General features: G+C 34.9%; 1 pseudogene; it reads right to left on the reverse strand.

Annotated features, from left to right (window-relative positions):
- LOC100470684 overlaps positions 1-14,259 on the reverse strand; it is a 67,058-nt pseudogene that overhangs the window by 42,243 nt on the left and 10,556 nt on the right.

Raw genomic sequence — 14,259 nt, forward strand, 5'->3', positions numbered from 1 at the left:
ACCAACCTGTGGAGCTTACCTGACCCTTGGTATTCAGAGTTTTTATGGGGCCCCATTATGTAGATATGACTGACTGTTCATATAGCTGATCTCAGTCTCCAGGTTGATGGACTCTAGGCTGATTCAAAGCCCTGACCCTAAATCACAGTCTTAATCTTTCTGGCATAGACAGATCTGGCTAGGCCAAAGATCTAAGACAAATGAAGATTACCTCCCAAAAGATGAGAATAAAGGATAGACCTCTTTGTGCAAGGTTAAATTCTTTACTACACAGGTTACCCTCTGGACTTAGACCAAGTCTCTTTTATAGCAAAACAATTTTATTTGCCTTAGCATCTACATTTAATATATAATGAATATAACAGACACAGGTATAGTATGATGAATATGCCTATCATTTGGATGAGCCAGTGTTGGGTAGGAATAGATTTAAAGAAAGAATAAATCTGTACTATCAAGCCACTACACACACACACACATTTTCATATTTTTGTTTCCTGATCTACCACTATTCATACCTTATGATTAACTCTTACAGAACTATTTAGCATGCAAATTATTAGCTAAATCCTATTCTTCTTTAAGCCAGTCATTTTCCATCAGTATTGCTTCATCAGGAGTCTTTATCCAATTTCCCTATACATTTAATCATCAATATCAGTATTGTAATTTTACCAACAATGCCAGTGTTAGGTCAATACCAATACAGCAGTAGTCGTAACCTGAAAAATGAGTCAAAAGATATGCACATACTAGTATCACACTTAGTCATTAACAATTAGTCTAGTCCATCATTATATTCTATGGCTAAAGTATCTCTCAGAGTGATGCCACTCAAGTTTACAGGCTTCCATTTTACCTTGCCAGGTCCCGAAAAGCAGAAGAGATCTCAGCAACATATGGTTTCATCCTTTCAAAAATCTAGTATAACTGAGCTCACAAACAGTATCTAGCTCTGAACCCTCTTTGAGGCATCAGTGTAATATTGGATTGTTCTCACTGCATAACCCATTTATTTATTCCTTTACTCTCAACTACATTTCCTCTTTTTCTCCAATGTATCCAAAATTTTCTACCTTTGAAAAGTACATTAGGTTCTGCTACTCTGTTGGTTCAGATTGTCAGGAGCACGACTAGTCTAGCAAGTGCCTCCCCCTCAATCTACTCCTATTCATATAGGGTAGGATTACATATAAGGTAGCATTACTTAGATTTCCATAGTGGGCTATACTATTCACAAGACAATATGATTGCATTCACTGCACACTGTAATTTTGCCAGATAGAATGAGGGCAAAGCTCACTTCCATTAGGCCCTTATGGATTCTAACATAAGCATTTAAAGATATATTTACAGTTTCTTGCTTAGGAATTATCCATGTTCTGGCACACGCAGTTAGAGCCTGGTTCCTACGACCACTGCATCAGACAGGAAAAAAGAAAGTTGAGGTGATCTGGGGAAAAAAGAAAACTAGTATTGTCATATCAGCACCCTACCCTACGTCCTTATCCCCAGCTCTCCCAAAGTAGAGGAAACTATCTGGTGAGGACACTCCTTGCCACCACCCCATGTTGAGTGTAAGCATACATTCCTAAAAGTATGTAAACTTATAAACTAGCCCTTCATACTTTCATCTCCCCTAGTTTTAGACAATGAATGTTTCAATTGCTCATTCTAGTTCTCTCCACTCATTACTCTAAGGATAAAAAGGTGTTCCTTGCTCTGAGAAAATATGATTCAGCTGTCCAAACTGGTAAGCTATCTTCTGTTCCAGTCCTTTTATAACATACTGAGCATCCATCTCTGGGTTAGTAAAGCTCCATCCTGAGTGTCTATTCCTGTCAGGTCTCATTTATAGTCTCCCAGGGCTACCAGCATGAATTCAACTAGCCAGCTATGTGTGGGATCTTCCCCTTCCCTCAGCATTATCTGTCCCATAGCTATCTGTAGTCTCTGTCTCTCTTGCTGATTGATAGAACAGCTCCTATTGGCATTTTGTTCCTCAGAAGGTGCAAGAGGAATATATCTAAATCCAGGCAATCTCTGCATTGTTGCATCCTCATGAACCAAGTGCCCACCTTAAGTGAGCACATCAGGATATCCACTCTCCAGTTCTAATCATCCTCCAATCCTGGAAGTGATTCTTCATGGCACGTCCTACTTTAAAGTTCTATTTTAATGCAATCCTTAAATTTTCATAGTGATTTTCATAGGGCTGTCCCTGTATGAGGGACCCCTTTGATAGGCCTGTTTTCTACTGCCCTTCTGCCTGAGCATATGTCCAGACCAATCAGCCACTGTCCATGAGTCAGTTAAAAACCTAAATACAGAAGCAAACCACATGTAATTCAGCTCACTCTACTGATTGGCTTTACCTTCCCACTAACAAAAGCAACTCACAGGAGAGCTCTTATTATCATTCATATGCAAGTGTCAACAGTGGTCACTAAATCTAATTCCCAGGTGAGTTTTACATTTATGCAAATATCTAATTTCTTTATGAAATAATATAACTTTATTTTCTGGAGAAGTGATTAACATATTTAACAGATCTGATATATACATAAAGGAAGACATTTTTGGCAGTCTTAAAAGCACACTTCCCAGGCATATGCTTTCTTTTTTTTCACCTAGGCAAAAAGTACAGACTCTTTTATTTGTACTCATGTTTTACTTTTCATAGTATTTAAATATCTTTATGTCTCATTCTCACTTTAAGCCTGTGAGGGTAACAGAGAATGTATCATCATATACACTTTATAAATAGGAAAATAATACTTAAAGAAGATAGTTGATATGCTCAAGTTAATTTAGACAACCGATGGCATATAAATCATTAAAACTTAAGTTCATTGTTTTGTTTTAATTTAAAATTAGGTCATTTCTAAACTAAGCTCTGCTTTAAAAAAGGTTCTAGAGTTTTCCCAAAACTTCACTCTGTCTGTATTTCCACAATGGCATATTTCCTGTGGATTAACAATGTGCTAACTGTATGGAAACCAGGGAAGAGAGTTAAAATCCCAATATGGACCCTTGTGAAGCTTGGCACAAGTAAGTAGTTGAGGTAATCCCTCATATTATTTAAAGAGAACCCTATCCCTACCCTTAGAGCTGAATTATCAAAATAATATAAGAGCATTTAAGTGTTTTCTGATGGGTATGTGGGGGAAGGGTATATTTATAAGATTATAAATTGAAGAACGTCCAAAATAGTACCTGTTGTCTGTTCCTTATTATAACGGCAGAATGAGTTCCAACGATAGTGTAAAAAAACTCCAACATTTAAAGAATGTTCTAACCCCAGTATATTTTAAGAACTGCCAGATCAGAATAGACAATTGAACAAAAACAATTTATCATCACTGTTATGAGAAAATATTAAACACTTGCCTTATTGGCATAGTATTTGATGCTTGAGTATCATAAATAAATTCAAGTACCATCTAAAAGGAATTATTAATGAATTTTGCTATTTGTGTTATATAAAAAATGATTTAAAAATCTGTGATGAGATGTCAGTATTGCACTGTATTTCACATTTTCTTGTTTAAATAAGGAAGTTCTAGGTACTTGGATTTTTAAGTAAATTCTTTTGATAATTAACTGCTGACAGCCAATTTTTAAATATGAAACCCACACATAACAACCTTGTACAGGTAAATGAAATGTGCCTGTGAGCCATATCTGGTGAGCTCTAATATGTGACCGCTATTCCAAATACAGCTTATTTACCATAAAAATGTAAAGTACTAGACTTGCCTCCTACCATAAATAATTGTAACAGGCTGTAAAAAACAATGTCTGTATGAATTAAAATATACTAGATAGACAATGAAACTAGAAAAATGACTCAATAGCAGAAAAATTAGCAGTCCATAGAAACTGACTCTGAATAGGATGTTGGAAATACCATGGAATAACTCTGTTACAGCTATTATGCACACTATCAAGGACTCAGAAGAAATAGGATATTAACAAATGAACAGATGAAGAATTTAAGTAGAGAAATGGAAATTATAAAGGAAATAGAAATTCTAGAAGTAAAAAGTAAATATCTATAATTAAACATTACTGGATAAGTTTAACAGAAGTATAGGAATAAGAAGAAAAATAACAAAAAAACAAGTTTGGGAAAAATAAACAGAATCTCAGTGAACCAAGGGAAATACAAAATTTTCCATCATACATGTTATTACTCCCAAGAACAAAAAGAGAGAAAGAATTGGGGCCCCCAAAAAGTTTGATAAAATGTTTAAAAATTCCTTAAAATTTTTAAGGAAAAAAAAAACACTAATGGATAGAATCAGTGGCATATTGGTAAACATTTAACTGTCAGTTTGTTGATGATAAAAACTTATAATGTAGCATTTCCAATGTCTACGATGTAAATATTCCAACCAATTTCAAGTTACTGATGTGATTTAACAAGAGAACATTTTATAACTAACACTTGTCATGGTAAAATATCGGATACTTTTTCCCCCTAAGAGCATATATATATAACTAATGATATAAGGCAACAGAATCATCAATACATGCTAAATCTAGTGGCTTAATTAAGTAGACACAATATCACTCAGTCACCTTCCTGCCATAAACTATCAAACACACACAAGTTGAGGTTCATTCTTGAAAACGAAAAGCATACATTCTTAAAGACAGTCAAGGTCCAGAAAAAGACAAGAAATGCTACTGAATGTTCCTAGATTAATAAATTAATTTGTAGATTAATGTAACTAAATGTTATGCCTGACACTGAACTGGACCTCAGACTACAGAAAAAAAAAATAATGAAATAATTATAAAGGACATACTTGTCATGACTGATGAAATTAGAATATGGATTTGGGATTTGATAATAATACTGAATTAATGTTAAATTTCTTTATTTTGATAGCTGTTCTGTTTTTGTATAATATAACAATAGTGTTCTTAGGAAATAACAGTGAAAATTAGAAGTAAAGGGAAGTGAAAAATTTAGGGGTTAAGAGAATGAGTGTCTCCACTTACTTTTTTTTTTACATTAGATTTTTTTTTAATTTTTTTATTATATTATGTTAGTTACCATACAGTACATCCCTGGTTTTTGATGTAAAGTTCGATGATTCATTAATTGCGTATAATACCCAGTGCACCATGCAATACGTGCCCTCCTTACTACCCATCACCAGCCTATCCCATTCCCCCACCCCCCTCCCCTCTGAAGCCTCAATTTGTTTCTCAGAGTCCATAGTCTCTCATGCTTCAGGAAAAAAAAATCATTTGTCATTTTATCAATATACTGAAATACATAGAATACATATACAAACATATATAACAGATTTATAAAGAAAGTAAATCAAATATAAACAATTCATAAATTTGGTTAAAAAGTAATGGGATTTCTCTGCCCTACTTTTGTACTTTTTTTAATATTTGAAACTCTATCAATATATAAAGTTATAAATTTTTAAATAAACCAACATATAACCAAAAATGTGGATATACATGGCCAACATTTCCATGAGGCAATAATTATCTGGATTCCAGTAGTAGCAAGTCTCATCATATGAACAGAAATTCTAATACCATCATCCATCATGTTTTCTGAACCATAAACTTGGTGTTAAACTACGCCTAACTTATTTTACTCATTTACACCTTAAGGCAGAAGAGTCTGCAACACTTTGTCTAAAAGTAAAGACTGCTATAGACTAGAATCAATAATATGCTAGATATATTTAACAATCAGCTCTCTGTGCTGAAAAAAAAAGCTCATATTTGTAATATCTGCCAATATCCATAGTGTAAATGCTCCCACTACGGCCAATTTTTTCCTTTTTTTAAAGATTTTATTTTTTTATTTATTTGACAGAGAGAGACAGCAAGAGAGGGAACACAAGCAAGAGGAGTGTGAGAGGGAGAAGCAGGCTTCCCACCTAGCAGGGAGCCCGATGCGGGGCTTGATCCCAAGACCCTGGGATCACGACCTGAGCTGAAGGCAAAGGCTTAGTGGCTGAGCCACCAAGGCGCCCTGCACCATGGCCAATTTTAAGCTACCAACATGAAATCATAAAACAATGCTGGGAAGAGTTGAACAATCAGCTTTTATGAGCTGGTGCAAGCCCGCTCCTACACATCATTGGCTGGAACTGCGAAACTATCCCAGATTTCCATAGTTTAGATGGAACTGAAAGATCATGCAGACCTGAAGAAAGCAGAATAGGGAAAGAGAAATTCAATTGCCACCCATGGGCAGAACAATACCTAAGACCCTGCTCCGGTAATTGTAAGATTTGCTAATGGTGTGTACATATAGCCTGAGGAAGAAAGTTTAGAACAGCAGTTTAGAAAGTTTAGAACTGCAGGCCTTCCACTTTGAAGTATACTTAGCCTTCCTGAATAATCAGTTGAACTGTGGAATCATTTTTTTCCAAACTGCCATTTCAACATACTGTTTTCTAAGGTGCATTTCCCCTTTTGCTTTCTCATTTACAAAACTGATCTAATTGCTTTCAAATACTTAAGTGGAGCTATAGTGTTATCTGTTTTGTTTTTATTAATTCTCTCCAGTCTATTAAAAATAAACAAATTACAGACTAACCCCTATCTATTTGAATGACAGCTTTTGGTTGAAGGCACTTAAAGCAATCCACAGACTCGAGCTAATTTTCTCACTCAATGGGACTATAAGATTTTCTACTACCGTCTGTGATTAATGAGACACTATCTAAAAANTAAAAAAAAAAAAAAAAAAAAAAAAAAAACCAAAACAAAACAAAATTAAACTTGCCAGAAAATAAGGTGGGATTCAGCAAAGGCCCTGAGAAAAGCTGATATACTTATGCAAATTTATAATTGTAATTACATTTTTTATTATGTTAGCTTCTTTGGTTTCAGTTCCTCAACCAGATTCACTGTCTCACTGTTACATAACATGGCATCTAAGTCCTGGTTGGTAAATTAGTCTCCTTTCTTGGCCTAAATTATGTCCTTCTGTTTTCTAAGTTTTTGCTATATTCTGTCTCAAAGTTTTTCACCTTGTGTAATTTCAGGGTCAATAATTCTGTCAAGCACTATAAATGGTTTAAAATTAACCCTGTTTGCTGCTAACTAGTTAGGATTCCACAGTTTCATGGATGCTGGCTAAAGACATGAGACGTGATGGGATGGAGACAAGCAGGCTTTATTGCACCCAGCACACTACCCAACATGGGCTTCATGTTTACGAAGATACGTTCTGCTCCTCAATCTCATGAGGGTGACCAAGTGATGCAGGCAGAAGTCTCAAATGCAGAGGCTTTGCCTCACACTGAAGAATCCAGAGATTAGGAGGCCTTATTTTTATTATATTACACAGCAAAAAATCCTCACCCTCTACTCTGGAAGGAGATACTATCTCTATCTTTCAAAGCTGCTTATTATATAAGCATTTCTGAAAAGACAGCCTGGAGCCAAAGTTGCCAATGTCTCTGCTGACAAGATGTATAGAAATGAGATATCCAGAGAACATTTTCTCTTAATACCATATAATACAAAAATTCTTACCAGATAGATTGTTATGAGGATTAAAAAGACATGATTAATAATTTGAGATTTAAGGCATATTGCTCTAGCCAATGTAAAATCTCCCCAATGACTTTAATGCATTTTACCAATCATTGGTCATTAACACTTTGATGTGCAAATATTGGATATATTCCAAAGTTAAAATATAATCAAGGATGGCTTTGATATGGAGGAGAATCTATATCCAGAGTCAACATCTCTACTAGATGGGGAAGAGCCCCTTGGAAAGCAAGGATTAACAGTTTTTGTGGGAATGGAAGGGAAGTCGTTATTTAAAAATTAGAGTTCAAGACAATTTTAGCCATTCTCTTAACATTTTCACTTCAATCTGCATAAATTCCTACTTGTACATAAGATTGTGCATTCAGAGTAATAAACTTTTGTTCTCTTAATAATGGATGTGTATCATTTTTTTTTTCTGATTGACCTTTCCCCTGATTTTCACTCAAATTTTCTCTCAATGACTTTCCATTAGCAAACCAACATTGCTATTTTTTCTTTAGTATGCCTTTTCACACTGTCTCTCCCTCCCTCTTTTCTTCTATTTCATCCTCCATTGATTTAAGGCAATACTCCTCCTGTCAATGTGTATGAAATATGCATCTCTTCAATGTCCCCCCGGTACTGCTGTGTAACAAATTACCACAAAATTAGTAGCCTAAAACAACACTCACTACTTCACAGTCCGGCAGGGCACAAGTCTGGGCACAGCATAGCTGGGGTGCGGGATCGCTGTCCTCGAAAACTGAAATAATTTGTTAGCTGGGTTGGTTCTCACCTGCATGCTCTGAGGAAGAATCTGTTTCTAAGATCATTCAGGTTGTTGGCAGAATTTAGTTCTCTGCTGCTTGTAAGGTTGAGGCCCCCATTTCCTTTCTGACTGTCAGTAGAGATGCACTCCTTAAAGCCTCAACTGCAGTGCAAGCCCGACTGCTTCCATTCCGGCCACCGCCCATCGGACCACAGCCGGTGCCTCAGCTCACCTTGCCCTCAGCTTGCCGCTGCTCCACCCCGCACACCACCCAATTCTGCCTAACTCTTGACTGGTCCTGCTTGAAAGGCGGACTGAGGCAGGACCCCCATGCCCCGTCCGGGTGTGGGGAACGTGTGGCTTCCGCAGGCAGGGCAGCCTAGTGCAGCTCATCTGAGGACTCCTTGTCCTCTTCCCGCAAGTTCTGTGAGTTCTCAGGAGATTGGGTTACGCGCCGGGAAGAGGTCAAAGCTGAGTATCATCAGCCTGTTTCCACCCTCTTCTGAGAGGCCAGGCCCTTGATGTAAACCCCACCCCCATCCCCTGGCAGCTGCCCTCCTGCCAGGCTGGGGTCTCTTTGGAATTCTGCCTATAATGACTATTGGTCAAGATAAGAAGGAAATGCCCTAGCTGGTTGAAATGCCCTCACTAGCTAAATAGTTGAGCTATTCAATGCCCTAACCCTCACCTGCAAGGGTTCTATGACTGTTTATCAATAGTGATAATTGAAAGTGTATAGACTGATGATCTGTGACTGATTTATCTGGTTACACAGCTTGATTTTGGTTCTGTGACCAAGGAGGTATAAAAGATTCCTCAGTAAACATGTGACTCACCTTCCCTGAGACCAAGATATCTCACATATATCTTGATGGTTCATAATCTAAAGAAGTGAATCGGTACACCTGAGAAAGGACATGGAAGCTTGTACCTGAAAGTGTGCCTGGGCTTTCTCTCTCCTGGTATATTGAATTCTTTTTCCTCATTAAGGCCTTAATTAGGTACACCATGGTAGGCAATTGTGAGTCTTTTCAATTATTTGGGATGATGCATAATTACTACAGTAATAGTAGCTGCCATTGATGATTACTGCTTAACTCCATCACATTGTGAAAAGCTAAAGAGGGTTTATTAAAATTTTTACATATCTTATTTATTTACTGGATAATGTACATCTGTAATTATAAGATTCTTGATCTATTATTTAGTTACCACAAAGTACAGTTGGTAATACAAGATAAATGTTTTATATTTTCCCTAATTTATTTTTTTTAAAAGATTTTACTTATTTATTTGAGAGAGCACAAACATGAGCAGTGGGAGGAGCAGAGGGAGAGGGAGACGAGCAGACTCCATGCTGAGCAGGGAGCCCAATGTGGGGCTCGATCCCAGGACCCTGAGATCATAACCTGAGCCAAAGGCAGATACTTAACTGACTAAGCCACCCAGGCACCCTGATAGTTTCCCTTTTTCAAACAGTTTTCATATTTATGAATTAATTCCCTTATGATTGCTTGTTGGCAGGACTGTAGGTTGTTAGACTGAGAGCCTCATTGGCCATTGGTCAGGGTTGCTTTTAATTTCCTTCCCACTGAGCCTTTCCAATAAGGCAGCTTGCTTCATCAAAATGTGCAACTAAGAAAACCATAGGACAGTCAGCTAACAAGATAAAATTCAAAATCTTTTGAAACCACATCACAGAAGTCATGTCCCATCGCCTTTACTGTTTTCTACTGGTTAGAAGCAAGTTATTAGAATCAGCCCCTACTTAATTAGGGGGTATTAAATAAGGCTTAAAAACCAGGAGGTGGGTACTATCTTAGAAGTCTGCTTATCACATATACGTACACATATAGTCAGAGATTCAGAGAATATATTGAGAATGAGAATGAGACTGAGGGGAGTTTTAGAAGCAGTGATTATATAAATCCATACAATCAGAAAAACACAATATAAAACAAGATAAGTGTACTGAAAACCACAAGCCACAAAAAAACATAATGTAATCAAAACTGTAAAACACCAAAAACAAAGAGATTTTTTTTTTTTTAAGATTTTATGTATTTGAGAGAGAGAGAGAGAGCATGAACAGGGGGAGAGGCAGAGGGAAAGGGACAAGCAGACTCCCCACTGAGTGGGAAGCCCGACATAGGGCTCAACAATGTGGGGCTCAATGATGTGGGCTTATCATGATAGTCATTGTGGGGCTCAACCTGGGGCTGGATCCCAAGACCCGAGGATCATGACCTGAGCTGAAGTCAGACATTTACCAACTATGCCACTCAGGTGCCCCAAAAGTCAAAGAGCTTTTTAAGAAGCTTAAAGATGGACCACCGACTAAAGATTAATATTTATGCTGACAGCAGGTTTCACATCAGTAAAAAAGGAAGTTAGAAAAAAGTAAGATAATATCTCCAAAGATATGAGCAAAATTTCAACTTAAGATTTAATGTCAAATAAAACTATATTACATGACAAATGGTGATATGTCGCTTTTATTTACTACAGGAATTTCTAATGTACATATTTCAAGAAAAAAGAAAATTATTCCCAATAAAGGGTGCAATAAAAAAGTATAAGGTGCAATGAGAAATATTAGCAAATTAGCTAGTAAATGCTGACATAAATCTAACCTAATTTTTGTGTGAAATAATAATGATAATAAAGTTTAAGTTATGACACTAAAAATAAGTCTGGTTTAACAAGAGCAAACAACCCAGAAAGAAGTTAAAAAAAATTCTTCTGAGCTCTATATATTAGTTGCGAGAAGAGTTAAATACTGATTAACTTTAGACTTTGTTGAAAACATATGGTAAAAAATCAGAGTAGCCATTGCAATAATGGAAATAGAGATAAAATTAGCATGACAGGAAACAAGATATTACAAGAAGAAAAAAATGGAGAAAAAATGCATGACATCAAATCATCATTATTTGCAAGGCATTAAAGTGCTCTTAATCTCTCAGTTAAGAGAAAGAGCTTTTCAGATTTCATATAAAAAATTTATCTAAGGTTTTACAGGTGGGACATATAAAAACTAATAATGGAAATGATAAAAATAAATAATAGGAAAAAATATTTTCCAGGCAAGTATGATCAGGATGAAACTAGTGTAGATGTAGTACTTTTAGTCAAATTAGACTTCGATATGAGGATTATTAGGATTAAAGTTGTCAAGTCGTTCAAATCCTCGTCATCAGTAAGATATTACAATTTTAATCTTGTAAGTTCCTGATAAAAATATTAATAAATCAGAAATAAATACAAATTAATGCATAAAATGACAAAGCTATTATCATCATGAAATAATAGGTCTTGATTATAAATCAAAAATACTAGACATTAGTAAAATCAATGTGAACAATAAAAGTAATAAACTTCATATAATAGCCATACAGAAAATCCTGAACTGAACAACTGGAAAATTTAGTCTTTCCAAGCTTGCACCTTGATTGGTAATCATTGATTCTGTACATTATTATAAAGCAAGTACCACATTTCTCTAAAATTATTTTTATTATATAACCCATGTCCCTGATGACAAGGCTGGGTATTACATTACGCGGAATAACATAATGATACCTGAAAGCCCACCACCATAACAAACACTGATAATTCTCCACCAGTGTCCATTTTTGCCTTCTATTTTAAATAATGAATTGTCATATAAATTTAGAAAAGGAGATAGATGCTCTGTGGAAGAATCAAGTATGGCCATGTAGTTAAGTTCTTGTCAGAAAATTTTAAATGGAAATGATGTGTGCAACCTCTACATTATTTGCATAAAAAGAGAATTGCTTTTTTTTTCTGTTTTACTGTCTCCTACTTTCCATGTGTGCTGGTGACCCAGCCAGTACTATTATTCAATGTAAGAAAACATGCAAGGTAATGAGAGTGCAACAGTAGCACAAACAAAAGTCATGGGTGCTTGAATGATGAATGTAGCAAAACTCTCTACTGGATCTGAACTTACTACTTATCCCTAAATGTTATGTGATAAGAGGTAAACCTCTGCCTTATTTAAGCCCCTGATTTGCAGATTATCTTTATATATTCTTGATATTAATTCTTTTGTATAATGGACTAAATTCTCTTAGTTCATAGTTTTATCTTGAACAGAAATTTGTAATTTAAAACTAGATGGACTTATCAATATTGTCTTAATTTAGTGTTTTTTTGGTCTTATTAATAAACTCATTTATCTCCCAAGAGTATAAAAACATTACCTAATGTACCTAACTACCTTCTGAAAATTTAAAGTTGAGACTCACATTGTGTTCAATCCACCTGACAGTCACTTTTATGTACTAGGAAAGATAAGGATGCAACTTTATTCACTTCCGAATAGATGGTCAGGTACTTAGAAATATTTATTGAATATCCTGCTATTTCTCACTAATTTAAAATTGCATCTTTGTTACCTCTATTCATGGGACTCTAAAGAAATCATAACTTCAGGAATTAACATTGCATTATTTTGTAATCTTGGTAAAATACATACTCTAGGATCCACAAACATTCTTCTAAAATATATTATGTACAGAATTCTTATAAAGTGCTGTATGAAATATTTTTAAAAGTTCATAGCAGTGTTGTTTATAATTATCAAAGAATTATCAAAGACTGGAGAACTCAAATGTCAATTAACAAGAAAAAAGTAAATATGAATTCTTTTCCCGTTTAGTATGAGGAAAATAAGGTGGAAAGTCAACATTAACAGGAACATAATGTTAGGCAGCAAAAGTATAATATGAAACCACTTTTATTAAGTTATGGAAATAATCAAAACTAAATAATTTACTGGTTTTATTGTTTAAGGTACAACATATTATAAAATTGGTATAAATAAAATTAAGGAAATGTTTAAAAAGTTTGGAGAGTATGTGTATAGAAAGGAGCTTGACTCAGAATTTATTTTTATTTTAGTAATTTTCATTTTGATATAATTTTAAACTGAGAGAAAAGTGGCAAAAATAACACACAAAATAACCTTCACCTAGATTCAAGAATTGTTAATATTTTATGCAAATTGCTTTGCCATTTTTTCTTTGCTTTGTACAAACATACACATACACTATTACTTTTTATTTCTTCTAGATCCTTTGCATTTTCATATCCACTTACAATCAGTTTGTCAGATTCTGTGAGTAGTTTATTGAGATTATGATTTGGAAGGCATTGGATCTATAGATCAATTGGACAACTGGCTTCCTAATGATATTGAGACATTCATATTTTCAACATCATATATCTCTCCGCGTTTTTTTTTTAATTTGTCTCGTTTTGTAGTTTTTAGTGTGAAAGTTCTGCATGTTTTAATTTTATTCATATACATTGAGTGGTTTTTATTTTAACATGTAGTTTAGTTTTTACGTTATTTGCCAATATTTGTTGCTACTACATAGAAAAAAAAACTTTATTTTTGACCATGTATTCTGCATTCTTAGTAAATAAATTTCTTTGTTCTTTTTGTTTGTTAATTTCCTAAGGATTTATTTATCCTTAATCATATCTTCTGAGAATGGAAATAGTTTTACCTTTTTCTTTTCAAACTTTATGCATTTTACTTATATTTCTTGCTTTACTGTTACTATATTCAATGCAAGGCTATGTAGGAATGGTGAGAATGGACACAAGAGCCTTGTTCCTGAATTAGGGAAGCATTTAATATTCCACCTTTAAAAATGGCTGTAGGTATTTTAGCTGTAGGTGTTTTGTGGGTGTCTTATTATATTCAGAAGTTTCCTTCAATTCAGTTTTCAGGGTTTACTGAGATGCTTAAGTAACAGATGGAAGCAGAACTTTGCCAAATGATTTTTCTGCATATATTGGGATGATCCTATCTCCTTTGTATCAATTGGTAAATTATTCTAAGTGATTAAAAATTTTTTAAACCAATCTTGCATACTTGGAACAAATGGCACTCAGTGTAAGTTATTTTACATTGTGTATACTGCTGG

This window comes from Ailuropoda melanoleuca, chromosome 4, assembly GCF_002007445.2.
Source record: "Ailuropoda melanoleuca isolate Jingjing chromosome 4, ASM200744v2, whole genome shotgun sequence".
Lineage (NCBI taxonomy): Eukaryota > Metazoa > Chordata > Mammalia > Carnivora > Ursidae > Ailuropoda > Ailuropoda melanoleuca.